The following is a 14,377-nucleotide window of genomic DNA, read 5'->3' as shown; positions in this document are numbered from 1 at the left end:
ATCTGGCTGGACCTGAAGGAGGCCGGTGACTTCCATTTCCAGCCAGCTGTGAAGAAGGTGAGCTACTCCCCGCCTTCCCCCCGTCCGCTGCGGACCTCCGTCGTCGGCCAGCGCCGGACGCCCCCCGCACGCCCACCCCTTCTCAGGCCGGGTCTTAGGGTGGGAAAGGGCGGTTTTCCTCGGCCTGGCCTCCCCCACCCCACCTGGGGCGCGCAGACCGCCCTCCCTCCCTACTCGCAGGGACCCTCTTCCCGACTTCTGGCCCCGGCCCTCCGCAGTTCCCACCCGGACTCCCCACTTCTTCCGCTTGACTCTCTCCCGCCTCTTCTCCGCGGCAGGACCGGCCCTTGGTGGTGACAGTCCACGGCCCGACTGGGCCGGGCCGGACCGGGAGGATGTCTTGGGACGTGAACCCCAGTGGCTGAGAGGGACGCCGGTTCTCTGTGGTGGGGCTTTCTCTGACACTGACTGCAATTCTATGTGGTCACCTCACAAGAAGAATTTTATTGGGAAGCCCGGTTGGACCAAAAAACAATTCCTGTCATTTTTAGGAGGGCTGCTGCTTTTTGTAGCTGCCTGCTCGCATAAAGCGGTGTTGCAGCGCTGGGTTCGATCTCGCCGGTACGGGTCTGGCCTTGGCGGAGGTGAGGGGTGAGAGCAGGTGTGCTGATTATACATCAGGCGCCCTCTGACCACCAAGCAGCTTTGAGGGCAAGAGCAGAAGTGAAAAGGAACAACCAGAAAGCTATTGAAGTTGGGAAACGTTGGGGTTTTACAGCAGCTGCCGGCTTAAGCAGTAGACAGTGGTACCCGACTCAGTAGAGTACTCAGAGTGGGCTTGAAGGTAGTTTCCCAAGAACCTGTCTCTTGTCTTTTTCCCCACCACCACTGCCTTCACTCAAGGCACCATTTGTTTCCTTTTTTGTTTGCAGTGCTGGGGTTTGAACCCAGTGCCTCAAGCATGCGCCGTCCACTCCCCCCGCCACCTCTTTTTTTCTCTTCGGTAAACCCAACAGAGCAATGAAAAATTCCAGTTTTAAATCTTGCTCATATCTTGTACAAATGCAATTAGATGAGTTTTTCTAAAACACAGCAGAATTCTTGTTCTCTAGTTTTACAGAATAAAGTCAGTATCTTTTTTTTGGGGGGGTAGTGTTTTTTTGAGACAGGGTCTCAGTATGTAGTTGAGACTGACCTAGAACTCACTATGTAGCCCACGCTGGTCTCGAACTCACAGCGGATCCTCCTGCCTCAGCCCTCAGCCTCGCAAGTGCTGGGATTACAGGCGTGCGCCACCATGCCCAGTTTAAAGCCAATATCTTTGGTTTCCCATCCAGGGTTCTGACTAATCCCAGTCCTTTCAGCGTTTATTGAGGTCCACTTATGTGCTTAATCTGCATACCTCTGATACAGATATCACATAGCTACTTGCTGTTTCTTTGACATGCTCTGGGTTTCATCCTCTACATCCTTGGTAAAATCCCTCCTGTCAAGTAGAGCTCGAATCTTTGCCCTGGAGGGTGGTGATGGGCCCTTCTTCAATCTGTATATTGGGACACCTCTTTCAAAGTCTAGTTTAAGCCCTCTTTTTCATAAAACCTTCCTTAATCCTTTTAGCTGGGTTAATCTCCCTCTGAATTTTCCTCTTTTCATCCTTTTTTTTTTTTTTTATTTCCTTCTTTGATACAGAGTCTATGTAGTCCACACTGGCCTTGAACTCACAGTGATCTTCCTGTCTCAGCTTCCCAAGTGCTGAATTACAGGCATGTGCTGCCATTCCTGGGTTGCTGTGTTTTAACCCTCCTATTCAATTGGAATCCCTGAGAGACATCTTCATGCTCCTCACAGCCAGCAGAGAACCCTCACAGTTGGCAGTCAGAAAATGTTTCTCCCATGATTTAATGACAGTGGAGAGGGGAGTTAGATTAAGAACTTGATTATTGTAACCCTAAATATATGGAAATTCATTGGATAAAAATTTCAGCCCAGAAACTCCTAGGAGGTATTTTTGTTTGAACTTGGCTCTGGTGGTGTGGTCACTCTTGTGGAGCCCGCCAGGTCAGTGCAAACACCTGGGCCTCTGAGACAAGTTGCACGAGGAGCAAATTCCCTAGACACTGGAGGAGCCTCCACAGAAGCTGCTGCAGTCTGACAACGCTTCCTTTCCTAATGCTGGAGTCCCTCTCTTACTTTTGCCAGTTGTCCCCCTTTCTCTCCCTTTTGCTCTGAGCTGTGGGAACCTCTAGCAGTGACTTGGAGTTGAGGGGTACAATTTAATTTAGGATACTAGAGTAAAAATAAATTGGTTCTGATGATGTTGGCCTGTCAAGCATAATATGCTGATCCCTGGTAATGCAGATAAAGACGAGACCCCTGGGCTAGGGATTTAGCCTAGTGGCACAGCCTGCCTCTCAAATACAAGATCCTGAGTTCAACCCCCGCCCGGGGGTCCTCCCTGCCCCCAATTCTTAGTCTAGTACAGGAAATTTAAAAATTACGTAGACAACTTTAGTGTGAGACTTGACGTATTTGCAGTGTACAAAAGTACTAACCTAAAGAGGGGTCATCAGGAAGATCTTAGAGGTAGATCTTAAAGGATGAATAGGAGTTTTCTAGAGAGTGTCTTTGTGTTTTGCTAAAACGTTTAATGGTGGTTGGTACTGTTAAATAAAATTTGTGAAAGGCCATAGATTTACACTGGCTTCAGAAGACCAAACCAATACAATTTAATCACTGTAACTGAGCTTTGGTTGCAGGAGGCCTTATTGCCACTTGACTAATTAAACAACTAGTTAAGCTGTAGGCGGTTGACTGGCTGATTGACTCTGTATGTGTTAGGTCGAGTTTGAGTTCTCTGAACCTGCTTTGTTTGAACTGCCTGATTCGAAGATCATTGTTGTGTTTTTGCTTTTGCTCAGATGAATGCCATTAAATTTAAAATTGTCAAGGATTTTTCTTTTTAACAGCATTGATTTTTTTTTTTTTTCTTCTTAGAACTCCCAAAGGAATTGCCTTCTATTAAAGCAGTGGTGGTGAATCTTTGGCATACATGGTGCTCCCAGCTGTTTGTTATCATTGAAAGCTTTAAAAGGTTTGCAGGAATAATATGAAGGAGGAGCCAGGAGAAGATCAAGCCTGTATTTACCGCAGTGCTGAACTTTAGGTTGGTGTACCTGGGCCAACATTATGTTTTGTAGAAAACGTAATGTTTTTGTAGAAAAGTGCTGCTGGCTTTGTACCTTTTGTGTGTGGGTCGGTGAGTATGGAGCCCAGGCCCTTGAGCCCTCCAGCCTCCCTGCACCTTCTTAGCATAAAGCATGAGTCTTTTTTTTTTTTTTTTTTTTTTTTTGCAGTACCGGGGATTAAACTCAGGAGCTTGCACTTGCAAGGCAGGTGAGGCATCACTGAGCTAAACCCCTGGCCCTAAAGCATGACTCTTGTGCCCTTTATCAGTGAATGATTTGGCCGCGGCATTTGTGTTCTATGTTCTTCCTTCTTTCTGACCTAAACACCTGTCTTTAGGTAGCCAGTCATACGTGAGCCCAAATCAGGTTCACTTAGACTTGAGCGGATGCATCCATCCCTGGCTCATTCATTGAACACATAGCTAATGAGCTAGGCACAGTGGCACACACCCATAATCAGATACGTAGGAGGTATGCCACCCTAAAGTTCAGCACTAGAGCACAAAACAGGCTTGATCTTCTCTTGGCTCCTTCATATCATTCCTGTGAACTTTTTAAAGATGCTGTGAGCTGAGGAATGGGAAACATTGTTACCTGAGGTGGTGGCTATCTTAGCTTTTTCTGCTCTGCCTGAGCGGGTCTTCCTTCTTGTGTTCTGCAGAAGAGAGGCTGCAGGCACAGATGATCTGGATTGTCCACTTCCCTCTTCTCTGATTAGTTTTGTACATCAAGACCTATGTCCATTTCACTTAGGGTGTAGACCAGATTCTTTCCCTTCCTTGGGGATTAATAAATATGGAGGGGGTACTTTAGTGTGAGCTGGATGACCTAGTCTAGTGCTGGCACTCTGGGAGATGTAACTTGAATCTTCCTTGCTTCTGTACAGAAAGACATGGGGCCCCTCAGGAGAGATGTGGGAGAGAGGCCCTGGGTGTTACTTGAGGGCTGGGCTGGGGAGGAGGGAAGTCTGTTCTCATGCCTGTTTTGTTTTTCAAAAAATGGTGACAAAATTATCTAGAAAGGTAAAAGTGAGAAGAAGCTGGTTCAGCAGAGTGAGTTTGGGCAAGATAAAAAGTACAGTTTGGAAAACACAGGGCAGGATGTTGTAAGGAAAGCCATGGCAGCCACATGCCTGGTATTTTTGCTGGGCTTGCTGACATGGATGGATCAAGGAGCTCAAGATTTTCCTGGGCATTAGTCCTTTCTGGATAATGTTTGTCTCATTTGAAATCAAGTAGCTGGGCATATACTGTATTAAGTATCAATATTATTTTGTTCATATTTTCGCTTTTTTTGAGACAAGGTCTCACTTTTTAATGGCTTTGATTGAACTTGGAGTCTTCCTGCTTCAGCCTCCCAAGTGCTTGGTTAACAGGGGTGTGCCACCATATCTGGTTCCTAAGTAATATGTGGGCCTCAGTTGTATACTCACAAAGCATAGCCTAAGGAACGCCTTATATTTGAATCAGATCTGAAAGTGGAAAAAGAAACAGTGTATGTGGTGAACAAAGGTAATACACACTGATGCTGGGTACCCTGACATGTACCTGTAGTTATAGGTATTCAGGAGGCTGAGATGAGGATCACCTGAGCCAGGAGTTCAATGCCAGCCTGGGCAACATAGCAAGAATCCTGTGCTCACGCCTGTAATCCCAACATTCAAAAGGCTGAGACAGGAGAATTGCTGTGAGTTTGAGACCAGCAAAGCTGTTTTAAAAAAAAAGACACCAAAAACACACATAATACCTTTTCTTTTCTTTTTCTTTTTCTTTTTTCTTTTTTTCGTACTGGGGATTGAACTCGGGTCCTTGCGCTTGCAAGGCAGGCCACCAAACCGCTGAGCTAAATCCCTGGCCCAATACCTTTTCTTTTTTTGGCTTTCTCTTCTGGGCTTATTATTTTAATTAGCACTCTCATATTCAAAGGTATTTTATATATTTTTAAAAATTTTTTAATTTTTATTTTTGGGTGTTTTGAGATAGGGTCTCACTATGTAGTTGAGACTGACCTGGAACTCACTATTTAGCCCAGGCTGGTCTCGAACGCACAGCGATCCTCCTGCCTCAGCCTCCTGAGCGCCGGGATTACAGGCGTGCGCCACCACGCCTGGCTCAAAGGTATTATATTAAATTAAGAACAGAGGAAAATATAATGAGAACATGCTAGCAGAAGAGCAAGTGAGGCAGAGGGACTGTCCCTAGGTAGGAGTCAGTAAACCTGGCCTGGGCACTGGCATACCATTGTTCATCCCAGGTTCCTGTTTTTCTAACCCACAGAGTGACATCAGGGCCCAGGGTGTCTGCTGAAGTGATCACAGGCTACAGAATCCAGTGGCACACACGGCTGTGGAGGGAGCAGAGGACCAGTGTGGCAAAAGCCTGGCCGCTGGAGCCAGATCTGCTCCTAGAGCTGAATGGCCTTGGGCTGCTACAAATGATCATGTACCTAATCTGGCCTCGCTTTTCTCACCTGTAACACGCTTGTGAGTATCAGGAGGAGTCAGTGGTAGGAGTTCTCAGCACGGGTCCTGGCACTCACTGTAGGCTATATTTTCAGCTTAGTGTCCTCTTTCCCTGTGTAGGAAAAGCTCATCTTTAGGAGGCTCTGTGAATTAGGCATAGCAGGTAATATTAATCCCATTTTACACATGAAAAACCAAGCCTGGATCTCACAGCTAGGATTTTTTTTTTTTTTGGTACGGATCGAAATCAGGTCCTTGCACTTACGAGGCAGGCGGTGGCCCCACTGAGCTAAATCCCCGGCCTTGCAGCTAGGATTTTAAAAACCCTGCTTTCGTATTTCTGGACATGGCCTTTTTCTTGGTATTTTTTGGAAATGAAAATAGCTTGCACTGTTTTTTTCTTTTCTTTTCTGGTGCCCAAGATTGAATACAAGGCCTTCACACTGAGCTGCAGCACAACCCTGGCCTTATTTGTTTGTTGGTTGAGACAGGGTCTTATTAATTTGCTGAGTTGCCCAGGCTGGGCTCCAATTTGTGATCTTCCTGTCTCAGCCTCCCAGAGTGCTGGGTTTACAGGCATGCTCTACCATTCTCAGCCTCTTTAAACGTTTTAAATAGAGGATTTTGTCAGGGTTCAAAATCATATTTTGTATAGTGTAGTGGTGCACACCTGAGGCTGAGGCAGCAGGATTGCTGTAAGTTTGAGGCCATCCTGGGCTACATAGTGAGTTCAAGGCCAGGCTGAATTATACATTGAGACCCTATCTGAAAAAAACAAACAAACAAAGCCCCAGTCTGACTGCTCCACAGACCCATTGTGTGGATTTGTTTTCACAGTTCATTTTCAGAGTGGTTTATGAGAACCATGTCTATATGACTCTGTTTATGTATTTATATACATGTATATTTAACAATTCTAATAAATACTTTTTATTTCATTTAAATGTTCACTGTAGTAATCAGATCTCAGAAGAAAATGCAATTTTTAAGAGTATGTTGAACTGGAAAAGCTTGTATTTCCACTTAAGTTCAGGCAGTTATTTTTGCAAACTACTGTTGCATGTTAAAATTCCCATCAAGGATCTTACACTTAAGCAAAGATCCAAAAATCACAGGCAATTTTATTAGAGCTTTCCTTCGAGATACTCTTTTTTTAATACTAAAACATTTATTGGTACATTTTAGGCATATATAGTGATAGCGCTTATCATAAGGAGTTTGTACATGATACATCCTGCCTCCTTTTTTTCATTCTCCACCTTCCCTGAAGCCCCCTCCTCTCCGTGTACAGAAGCTTTGTTTCCATTTTTTTCCTTTTGTTTTCACTTTTTTTCTTGTCCCTTACTTTCTCCCTCCTTCCTTATTCCCTTTCCCATTTGAACATTTTCTTCTCATTTCCCAATATCTATTATACATTTTAGTCCTTATTTCTACTTTTTTTCTCACTCCAGAGAGACAATAAGGTATTTAAATATGCGTGCCTGATTTATTTCATTTAAGAGTACGGTCTCAAGGGCTCTTGCTTAGCAGGTGTGAGGTCCAGAGTTCAATCCCCAGTACCAAAAAAACTTATGGTCTTAAGGTGCAACCATTTGGGTGTAAATGTCTGAAGCACATCTTTCTTTATGGCAGAATAGTACTCCATTATATAAAAAGGCCCACATCTTTATCCATTTGTCAGTTGATGGACATTTGGACTGTTTGCAAGATTTAGGTGTTACAGATTGTGCTGCTATAAACATGGGTGAGCATATATCACTGTGGTATGATGCCTTTAATTCTTTCTGGAAGACACCAAGAAGAGGAATAGCTGAGTCAAATGGAACTTCTAGTTTTAGTTTTTTGAGGAATCTCCACACTGATTTCCACAGTGGTTGCACCGATCTACACCCACCAACAGTGGAGAAGGGTTCCTTTCCCCCGCACCCCCTCCAGCATGTGTTATTGGTTAGTTTCTTGATAGGAGCCATTCCTTTTGGAGAGAGATGGAATCTCAGAATTATTTTAATTTGCATCTCTCCAGTGACCAGTGATATTGAATATTTTTTCATATATTTGCTATTCCTACTTTACCTGAGAAGTGTCTATTCATTTCAGATGCCCATTTTTGGATTGGGTCTTTAAATTGGGGGAGGTCTGACTTTTTGTTTTTTTGTGTGTGTGGTTTTTTGAGACAGAGTCTCACTATGTAGAGTTGAGACTGACCTGGAATTCACTATGAAGCCCAGGGTGGTCTCGAACTCACAGTGATCCTCCTGCCTCGGCCTCCCGAGTGCTGGGATTACAGGTGTGCACCACCAGGCCTGGCTTTGAGTTCTTTATATATTCTAGATATTAGTCCTTTGTTTGTTTATTTTGGTACCAAGGATCAAACTCAGGTCCTTGTGCTTGCGAGGCAGGTGGCAGAACCACTGAGATAAATCCCTGGCCCGATATTAGTCCGTTGATGAACAGGTGGTAAAAAGTTTTTTCCCACACTATGGATTGTTTTCTCACTGTGTTGGTGGTTTCTCTTGCTGTGCAGAAGTTTTTTAATAAGTTGAGATCCCAGTTGTTGATTCTTTTTGATAATTCCTGTGTGACTGAGGTGTTATTCATAAAGTCTTTGCCTACAGTAATGTCTTCAAGAGTCTTGCCTATTCTATCTTCCAGCAGATTTAATGTTTCTCTTTTAATATTTAGATTTTTGATCCACTTCAATTTGAGTTTGTATATGGTGAAAGATATGGGTCTAGTTTCAGTCTTCTGTGTGTGGAAAGCCAGTTTTTCCAGCAACATTTTTTTTTCCTGATACTGGGGATTGATTCAGAACCTTGTGCTTGTGAGGTAGGTGCAGCACCACTTATTAAAGAGGCTTTCTTCCAGTAATGATATTTGGCTCCTTTGTCAAAGATAAGGTGGCTGAGTATATCTGTATTTTTTTCTACATCTTCTAATCTGTTCCATTGATCCTCAGATCTGTTTTTTTTTTTTTTTTTTTTTTTTTTTTTTTTTTTTTTTTTGCTAACACCGTGCATTTTTATCACTATAGTTTTGTAGTATAATTTCAAGTCAGGAATTGTGATGCCCCCTGCCTTGCCTTTGTTGCCCAGAATTGCCTTTGTTATTCTAGGTCTCTTTTGGTTCCAAATGAATTTTAGGAGGGTTTTTTTTGTTTGTTTGTTTGTTTTTTCCTAATTTTGTGAGATATGCTATTGAAATTTTGATCAGAATTGCATTAGATCTGTAGAAGAATATTGGAAGTGTGGCCATTTTCGCTATATTGTTTCTTCCTACCGAAGAACAAGAGATAACTTTCTATTTTCTGATACCCTTTTTCAGCATACTATTTTCATTGTAAAGGTATTTGACTTCCTTCCTTAGATTCCTAAATGTTCCGTTTTTTGAATGCTGTTGTGAAGGGTGTTTCCCTGATTTCTCTCTCAGTAAGTTTGTTATTTGGGTACAGCAAAGCTATTGGTTTTTGAGCGATAACTTTGTATCCAGCTATGCTACTAAATTCGGCTATTAAATCTAAAAGTCTTTTTTTAATTTCCCCCCATACCAGGGGTCAAACTCAGGATCTTATGCTTGTGAGGCAGGCATGGTGCCTCTGAGCTAAATCCTGGCCCCATCTGGAAGTCTTTTGGTGGAGCTTTTGGGATCTTCTATGTAGAGAATCATGTCATCCACAAATAATGATACTTTAAATTCTTCCTTTCCTATCCTTATTCATTTCTTTCTTTTGTCTTATCACTCTGACTAATGTTTCCAGAACTGTATTGAATAAAGGTGGTGACAGTGGACATCCTTGTCTTGTTCCTGATTTTAGAGTTACAAGCTTTCAGTTTGTTTAGTATGATGTTGGCTGTTGGTTCATCATAGATGGCTTTTATCAGATCAGAAGACCATGTGTTCCAATTTTCTGTAGGGTTTTTATCATGAATGGGTATTGGACATTGTCAAACACTTTTTATGCATCTGAGAGGATCATATGGTTTTTGTCCTGTTAATAGAGTATATTACATTTATTGATTTGTGTATGTTGAACCAGTGCTGCATCCCTGGGATGAATCCTACTTGATCAGGGTATATAATCTTCTTAATGATTTGTTGCATTCTGCCAGTATCTTATTGAGGATTTTTGCGTCTATGTTCATTAGGGAGATTGCCTATCATTTATTTTTGGGTTTTTTTGTTGTTTTTGATTTTTTGGTACCAGGGATCAAACTTGGGACCATTTGCTTGTGAGGCAGGTGGTGATACCACTGAGCTAAATCCCCAGCACTGTAGTTCTCTTCTCTGGTTTTGGAATCGGGGTAATTCTTGCTTCCAAAAATAAATTTAGGAGTATTGTTTCCCTTTCTATTTCATTAGAGAGTTTGAGAAGTAGCAGCATTAGATCTTTAAATTTCTTGTGGAATTCAGCAATGAATCCATCAGGGCCTGGGCTTTTCTTTGTTGGTAGTTTTTAAAATTACATCATCAATTTCATTGACTGATTATTTATTTAGATTTTATCTATGTACTTATTTTTTGATACCAGGGATTGAACTCAGAACCTTGTGCTTGTGAAGCAGGCCAGAGGCACCACTGAACTAAATCCCTGGCAGCAGGAGGGTGTTATTTAATTTTCTTGTGTTTATGAAGAAGTTCTTTTTTCTTTTGCCATTGATTCCAGTTTCATTGCACTATGGTCTGATAATATGTGTGGGATAATTTCAGTTCCTGTGCATTTACTTCAGCATGTTCTATGAGCTAGTATTTGGTTTGTTTTGGAGAACATCCTGTGTGCAGCTGAGAATAACGTGTATTCTGAAATCATGGGGTGGAACACTCTGTAGACATCTAGTAAGTCCATTTGTTCAAAGTTTGATTCAGTTCTGATTCATTGTTATTTTTGGTCCAGTTGATCTATTTGTGACAATGGGGTTTGAGGTCCCCCATTGAAACTATTGGTGCTCATTTGATTTTTCATGTCTGTTAATGTTTTATATAGTTGGGTATGCTGGTATTTGGTGCATAATTATGATTGTCACCTCTTTCTCTTGGATTGTTCTCTTTACAAGGATGTAGTGACCGTCTTTGTCTCTCTTAATCTACTTTGTCTGCAAATAGAATAGCTACATCTGCTTTTTTCTGGGTTCCTCTCACATGGAATAGTTTTCTGTCCTTTGACTTTCAGTCTATGAATTTTTTTTTTTTCCCCTTTTTGAGACAGGGTCTCACTACATAGTTGAGACTGACCTGGAACTCACTATGTAGCCCAGACTTGTCTTGAACTTGCAGCGATCCCCCTGCCTCAGCCTCCCGAGTGCTGGGATTACAGATGTGCACCACCATGCCGGACAAGTCTCTCTTGATTGATGAATTGAAACCATTAACATTAATGATTATAACTGATATGTATTGCCTTATCCTTGTCATGTTATTTTCCTGTTGTTGGCTCCTTTCTTTCCTCTTCTGTTTAATTTCTTGCTTTGCCTGGTAGATTCATTCTTTGGGGTTCAGGGAGTTGTAATCCTTGTTATCTCTTTCTAGGATATCCTTCAGAACACTATGGAGTGCTGGTTTGATGGTCATGAATTACTTTCAGGTTTTTTGTTTGTTTGTTTGTTTTGGGTACCGGGGGTCAAACTCGGGACCTTGCACTTGTGAGGCAAGCTGTTGAACCACTGAGCTAAATCGCTGGTCTTAGTTTTGTTTTTTGTTGTGTCATGGAAGTATCTTATTTCTCCATGAGTTTTGAAATATAGTTTTGCAGAGTACATCAGTTTGGGTTGGAGTTTGTTTTTCTCTAGGGCTTGAAATACTGCACTCCAAGCTCTCCTTGACTCAAGGGTTTATGTTGAGAAGTCCACTGTGATTCTGATGGGCTTTCCTTTTTAGGTGATTTGTTTCTTTTCTCTAACAGCTTTTAATATTCTGTCCTGTGTTCAATTTCTGGAATCTTCCCTATTATATGCCTTGGGGAAGGTTTTTTTTTTTTTTTTTTTTTTTGGCGGGAGGATCACAGCTAATTGGAGTTGTATATGCCTCACTTATCTGTTTGTCAAATTCTTTTTCCCTGTTTGGGAATTTTTCTGCCATTACTTCTGTGAACAGGTTATGTCATTTGCCTTTTCATTGACTCTAGTCTTATTCTTCTTTGCATCATCTAGTAGCTGCTGGATTGATTTCTCACGGTCCCTTGCTATTTGTAAGAAACTCTTTGTCCTGATCACTAACCACAATCCTGCTTTCTATTGTTTGGTATTCTGTCCTCATATCAGCTCATTCTGCTGCATATACTTTCAATGGAATTTTTAATTTTCTGGATATCTGTTTGAATCTGTCTCATGGATTCCAATTCTTTCCTTTGCTGGGCATTTGTGGTTTCCATCATTTTCCTGAACTTTTCTCTTTTTTTTTAATCTGTGCCTTCTTTAGAGTCACTAAGCATGTCTTTCATCCTGGTCACAATCTCTGTAGTTATCTGAGAAATTACTTCTGCTTTGATTTTTTTTTCTAGAGCCTTGTTCATCTGTTTTGTTGCTTCTGCTGTTACCATTTCAGAAAGTCCAAGTGGGTGACTCTCAGATTATTTCACCTCATTGCCCTGAGTTTTTGCCTTTGGTGAACTGAAAGTCTAGGAGGGTTATATCTTGTCTGTGTGTCTTCTCATTTTCTATTATTATTTTTTAAGTTTAATTCCTAGGTTGATGCTTCCAAATTACTTATGGTGAGTAGCTTTATTGCTAGTATTCAGAACCCTTAGGAAATGACTGCTTCTCAGAGGTGTCTTCCAGATGTAGCTGGCTTTTGGGTTGTTTTGGTTGGTTGGTTGGTTTATCTGTGGTACTGGGTATCGAACTCAGGTCCTTGCGATTGCAAGGCAGGTGGTGGACTATTGAGCTAAATCCCTGCCTGACTTTTGGGTTTTGAATCTGTTGCAGATCCTGCCTCTTCAGTTTATTGGGAATGAGAAATTTCTGCCTTCTTGCCCAACCACCGGTTCTTTGGTACTGGCCTATAATCTTTTATTTATTTATTTTTAAGACCCTTAGGTGATCTCAGTCTTGGTATGCCAGGAAGAACAACTGATGAGCACAGTTATGTCACCTTGGCTAAAGTAGTACAATCAGCAGTAGCAATACCATCAGAGGCAGCATAGAGGGCCAGGGATTTAGCTCAGTGGTTCTGCCTGCCTGCCTGCCTTGCAAATGCAAGGTCCTGGCTTCCATCCCCAGCACAAAAAAAAAGAAAAAAAAGAAAATGACAAACTGTGGTAATTATTAATCTGCCCCCTTTAACAGTATAAACTAGATTTATGGTTATATAACAAAATCTAAAATGAACCAGAAAATTGTATGTAATGACTAAGCCCTTAATATGGGAATTTTATCCTTAGGGGAGACGATTTAAAAGGGGGTAGGGAGAGCCAGGGATTTAGCTGAGTGGTGTGGCTGCCTGCCTCGAAAGCACAAGCTCCAGAGTTCAAATCCTGGTACAAAAAGGGGGTGCGGTAAAAAGAAAAATGGAAGAAGAGATTAGAAGCAAGGCTGGAGGACAAAGGAAGATCATACAATTTTGGGAAACTCGTGAAGAAGATAAGTGGGAAAGAGAAAGGAACAAATATAAACAAAGAACAGAAAAACTAGAAATCATGTTCAAACAAGAAGAAACAAGATCACAAAAGAACCCAGAAAGCAAAACAGTAAAAAAAATGAGAAAAGAGGAAAAAAGAAAAAAGGAAAAGACGGGGAGTCCCAATTCAAAGTGTTTCTCTGCTGTCATTGATAGACAACGTGGACGGAGAGTCCAGAGCCAAACTGATTCATCTCAAGTCAGCTGCAGTTTTACTGTGGGATATTAGATAATCCCAGCTGGCCTGCACCTTCAGTTCCACTAAAGATCAGGCTGGTTTCTGGCCATAAGGCTAGAACCAGATTTGTTGAGCCTGCATCAATACATGTGCCTCTTGCTAGTTCAAACTCAGCTCCTTGCTGACTTGATCTCCTCTCCCTGACCTGCTGACTTGAATTTGGCACCCTCATTGACACTGGAAGCCACTAGATGGAGTTAGCCCATAGCTGTTCTGAGTTCTGAGTCCAAGATGGTTACCAGCCAGTCACCCTCTCCTGGGTGACATCTGAACCTGAATAACTCATGAACCACTGCAATCTGCTTTGTCTACTGCTTTGTTTCACTTGGTGCCATTCTCTGTGGAGAGCTCTGGGCTTCCCAGTAGTCACCATGAGTCTTGCAGATTCAACCCACCAGTCCCACACTGTGAGTCTGTGCCTTGGGGGAAAGTGCTACTTGCTCTGTCCTTTGTTGAAGTTTCTATTTTTGGCTTTCCCCAGGGACTTCATTTCTCACTACAGATCCTTCCTGGGTCCCAGGGACCTCCCTCCCTCCCTCCCTCCTCCCCATCCTGCTCCTCCTCCTCCTCTTCCTCCTCCTCTTCTTCCTCCTCTTCTCCCCTCCCCCTCCTCCTCTTCCTCCTCCTCTTCATGCCACTATATTCCAGTGTCAGGACACCACATCCCAGAGAGGTTCTTTTTCTGCTGCTCACCACTCTGCCATCTTCCCAGAAGTCCTGGAAATCAGGTTTTGAGATTTCTCAAAAAAAAAATAAATAAATAAATAAAAAAGTAATTTAATTTGACCTAGCTATGTTCCTGTTGGATATTTTCCTAAAGAGTTAAAGACCTCTGGGCCGGGGATTTAGCTCAGCAGTTTGGTGGCCTGCCTTGCAAGCACAAGGACC

General features: G+C 42.3%; 1 protein-coding gene across 1 annotated transcript in view; it reads left to right on the top strand.

Moving 5' to 3' along the window:
* The first annotated feature begins 6 nt into the window (after nucleotides 1-6).
* Ptpn23 (protein tyrosine phosphatase non-receptor type 23) overlaps nucleotides 7-14,377 on the top strand; it is a 32,787-nt gene continuing 18,416 nt past the window's right edge. The window contains exon 1 of the mRNA XM_019207475.1: nucleotides 7-57. The gene's annotated coding sequence lies outside the window, so the exon portion shown is untranslated. The remainder of the gene's footprint in view (nucleotides 58-14,377) is intronic.

The sequence above is a fragment of the Fukomys damarensis genome, unplaced genomic scaffold, assembly GCF_012274545.1.
Source record: "Fukomys damarensis isolate Sample0158 unplaced genomic scaffold, DMR_v1.0_HiC HiC_scaffold_12, whole genome shotgun sequence".
Classification (NCBI taxonomy): domain Eukaryota; kingdom Metazoa; phylum Chordata; class Mammalia; order Rodentia; family Bathyergidae; genus Fukomys; species Fukomys damarensis.
The sequence above is the reverse complement of the archived record's forward strand: the minus strand, read 5'-3'. Positions and strand labels throughout refer to the sequence as shown.